The sequence below is a fragment of the Oryx dammah genome, unplaced genomic scaffold (assembly GCF_014754425.2).
Source record: "Oryx dammah isolate SB20612 unplaced genomic scaffold, SCBI_Odam_1.1 HiC_scaffold_10, whole genome shotgun sequence".
Classification (NCBI taxonomy): domain Eukaryota; kingdom Metazoa; phylum Chordata; class Mammalia; order Artiodactyla; family Bovidae; genus Oryx; species Oryx dammah.
The window spans coordinates 24033261-24037714 of record NW_024070194.1 but is presented as its reverse complement, the minus strand read 5'-3'; the positions used below and the strand labels follow the sequence as shown (position 1 = coordinate 24037714).

At 47.4% G+C, this 4454-nt stretch overlaps 1 non-coding gene across 1 annotated transcript; it reads right to left on the bottom strand.

Moving 5' to 3' along the window:
* Nucleotides 1–1411: 1411 nt before the first annotated feature.
* TRNAG-GCC lies at nt 1412–1484 on the bottom strand. Its single transcript has one exon. It is a non-coding gene; the product is annotated as a tRNA-Gly (tRNA).
* Between the last annotated feature and the right edge of the window lie 2970 nt (nt 1485–4454).

Genomic DNA, 4454 nt, shown 5'->3' with positions numbered 1-4454 from the left:
AATTTCTCACAAAACACTATTTTTGCCGCATTCAATGTAGATGAATCAGACGCCAGCGGCTCCAATTTATTTTATACAAAACAGAGTCTATGATGATGGGAAGGTCCTCGCAAGGCTGGTGGGTTTTATTGAGAGCAGAAGACGAAATGAATCATTCCAAGATGTTAAGACAAAACCCAAACACACCCAGCTTCCCTCGTGGCTGGTGCTGGGCTGGCTGTGGGCCCCACCTCTCAGCCAGGAAGGAGGTCGTGCAAACATTTCCTCTCTCTAGTCTCAAGGCCCACGTGGGTGCTGGAAATGCCAGTCCGCCACAAGCTCGGCTTCCTGTCTTCACCACCTAACATCTCAAAGCCACCACTGATGACACTTTTTTTTTTTAACATATTTATTAATATTTAATCATTTGGCTGCACTGGGTCTCTGTTGTGGCATACTGGATCTTTGTTGTTTCACGTGCCTCCATTGTTGCCATGGACAGACTAGTTGGGGCTCACGGGCTTAGTTGCTCCATGGCACCGAGGGATTTTAGATCCCCTAATTAAAAGACGCTTACTGCTTGGAAGAAAAGTTATGACCAACCTAGATAGTATATTCAAAAGCAGAGACATTACTTTGCCGACTAAGGTCTGTCTAGCCAAGGCTATGGTTTTTCCAGTGGTCATGTATGGATGTGAGAGTTGGACTGTGAAGAAGGCTGAGCGCCAAAGAATTGATGCTTTTGAACTGTGGTGTTGGAGAAGACTCTTGAGAGTCCCTTGGACTACAAGGAGATCCAACCAGTCCATTCTGAAGGAGATCAACCCTGGGATTTCTTTGGAAGGAATGATGCTAAAGCTGAAACTCCAGTACTTTGGCCACCTGATGTGAAGAGTTGACTCATTGGAAAAGACTCTGATGCTGGGAGGGATTAGGGGCAAGAGGAGAAGGGGACGACCGAGGATGAGATGGCTGGATGGCATCACGGACTCGATGGACGTGAGTCTGAGTGAACTCCGGGAGATGGTGATGAACAGGGAGGCCTGGCATGCTGCGATTCATGGGGTCACAAAGAGTTGGACACGACTGAGTGACTGAACTGAACTGAACTGAACTGAACTGAACTGAACCAGGTATTGAACCCTCATCCCCTGCATTGCAAGGTGGATTCTTAACCACTGGACTACCCAGGGAAGTCCCTTTTAACATATATTTTGACTTGCAGATACAAGCATACTTTAGGGAAGGAGTTACTTATGTCATTTTCAAGGTGAGAAGTCAAGTGAGATGGAAAATGTGGTATTAAATGCCACCACCAACACCACCATAACAACTATAAGTAGGTGTGCACATGTTTGTGTGTGTGTGTTTATACATATCATAATCTCTCTCTCTTTTTTTTTTTTTTGCCACCCAATAGAGCATGAAGAACTTCCCTGACCAGGGATTGAACCTGTGCCCCCTGCATTGGCAGCACAGAGTCTTAACCACTGGACCATGAGGGAAGTCCAATGGCACTCTTACAAAGAAACATATACTTATTTCTAAAATTTCCAACCTGTTCGCTATAGCCAGTTTGAGGCTAGGTCTATAGGTATCACCCAACCTCTAAGGGATGGCCCCATTTCAGTCTAACTATGAGAACAAACAAAGAAACAACCCAAATTCTTTCTCAAGGTCCCAGCAAGGTGAGGGGGATTCAGAATTCTCCAAGTGTTTCTGGGGAGCTGGCAAGGCCCTCTGATGAGACTTTGTTTTGCAAGAGAGTTCCATGAGACTGTGTCCTTCTGTGAATAAGAATTTAGGTGTGACAATCCTGACGCTGGTAAATAAACAGTTGTGAAAGGAGAGTAAGCCTCAGAACTTTCGTAGACTGCATTCAAATCTGTCTCCAATTGTTGTCATTGTTTAGTCGCTCAGTCATATCTGACTGTTCTGCGACCCCATGGACTGCAGCACGCCAGGCTTCCCTGTCCTTCACCATCTCCCAGAGCTTGCTCAAACTCATGTCCATTGAGTCGGTGATGCCATCCAACCATCTCATCCTCTGTCTTCCGCTTCTCCTGCCTTCAGTCTTACCCAACATCAGGGTCTTTTCCAATGACTCGGCTCTTCTCATCACATGGCCAAAGTATTGGAGCTTCAGCTTTAGCACCAGTCCTTCCAATGAATATTCAGGGTTGATTTCCTTTAGGATTGACTGGTTTGATCTCCTCACAGTCCAAGGGATTCTCAAGAGTCTTCTCCAATACCACAGTTTGAAAGCATCAGTTCTTCAGTGCTCAGCCTTCTTTATGGTCCCACTCTCACATTTGTACATGACTATTGGAAAAACCATAGCTTTGACTATGTATTGGGTATAAAATGGGAAATAAATATCAGCAGGAAGACTTTCCCATCAGCCCATCGGCCTTTTTCCCTCTTGCCCCAGCACATAGCCCATTTTTTCATCCTGTGGCACTGATTGGGGTCTGGAAGTGCCTTGTTTATTCATGTATTTAGTGCCTGTCTTTTCCCTAAGAGTGGAGAGTCCACAGACCAGCCTTCCAGAGCATGGAAGAGTACTGGGCACACAGTAGGTACTTAGCAACTTGGTTGAACAAATGGTTGAATGAAAGATCTGAATTTAGACCTCTGCCTTTTCCTAAATCCTAAACCAGAATGGGCTGCAGTTACAGTGGGTATCCCAGGATTTTGCAAACCAAATGCAACAGAGATGAAATTTAATCTCTTCTAGAATTTTAAAGTCCTGTCCTAGAATTTTTCTTTTTAACTAAGTGTGGGTGTTTGGGCTAAAAAAACACATGATAGAATAAGAACCTGACATCTGTTCTCAAAGGGGTTACTCCTTAAAAGTTAAGTCACTAAAGTAAGAAGTCAATGGTCAGAGAGGTGCGGGGTTTTGGGGGTGGGGCAGGCAGTGGGGGAGAGTGAGAGAACAGTCAGATTGCTTCATTCATCTGCTAAGCCCAGAAGCAGGCCTTCAAGCACTCATGGTTGTCTGTCCCGTGCCTTCTGGGGTGGCCTGTCCAGTAAGTGCCACTACACTTAAGTGTCCAGTAAGGACCACAAGGCTCATGGATGCCTGACACAGGATCTCTGTTTTAAGCAATGGTGGCACCGAACCGGGGCCTTGTGGGCCACCATCCCACACAAATGAAAGAAGATTAAACCCCAACAGGCAAGTAGTCACAGCTGCCTGCCTAGTTCTTGTCCAAACCCAACAACTTAAGCCCCTAGTGGAAGTGAAATTAAAAAAAAAAAAAAAATGCAGGGCCAAATACAGGCCAAAATCTGTTCCAACAACCACCAGGCTTTTACATTTAAAAATTAAAAAACAAAGAAACCACTTGACATCACTCAGCTCCTGAATTAAAGTGGCTGTGAGGATGAAATGATGAAATGAGATGAAATAGGGAAAATGCAACACCTAGCACAGAAAAGCTGCTTTTAATAATGGACTGCTTACTGACACCCTTTGCTCATGCCTGGTAACCTACCTCACTCCTTTACTTTCGAAGGAGGCACTGCCGGAAGGAACGTTAGTGGATGAACAGTGATGGTCGATGACCAGCAAGCACGGCATTCCTCTGGGTGGACTGGGAGCCGCCTTCAAGGCTGCAGTAAGGGGCAGACCCTTGTGCCCGCTCGTGCCCAGCAGCCCTCCGCAGCCCACACTGCCTCTTTTGTCTCAAGCTGAGGTTCCCCCTGTCTTCCCTTCCTGCACATGGTGAGCTGTTTCGATTGTTCCCCTTGCAGCACCAGTCCAAACCACAGCTCTTGGCACCACCTTCAAACCTCCTATTTGCCAACGTCTGTTTATCAGATCCAAGGCGTGCTCTTTGGGGCTGATTGCCTGACAGGAGCCCTGTTTTCCAGCCGCGAGGGACGTCCAAATGTTATATAAGGCTGCACAACCCCATTTACTCCTCCGGAGGGAACATGCCTCTGGAAACAGCACGGCAATTGGCAAGAGAAGGAACCCTGTGCATGCGACGACCATCATTTCTGTTGAGGCCAATCCCGGCCTTCTTGCTCCTGGGTTCCAGTCCGAGGGTCATAACGGCCCAGAGAGGTGGGGAGGGGACAGGAAGGAATCTTTAGATAAACTCTGAGTGGATCATATAGCACCCAGAGTGATCTCTTTCAGCTAAATCACGTCAGCTAAAGCCTGTCACTGGCTTTACAGCCCCGAGACTCCCAGGGTAAAACCGAATGGTCAGGGACAGCATTTTCCAGTCTCATGCCCTGCGAGTGCATCTCACTGGCCCTGTGTGGCTTCTACAGCCACGTCCCCCAACATCCCTGTGCCTTTGCACATGCCGGATCCTCTGCCTGGAACACGTGTCCTTCCCTTTGCATCTGGTGAAAGCCTCCCCGTGCTTTGGAGTTCCACTCCATGGAGCTGACGAGGTCAAAGCCTCCTGTGAAAGGAGCTGGGACACCTCTCACCTCCCCTTCGCCACCCGTGTCAC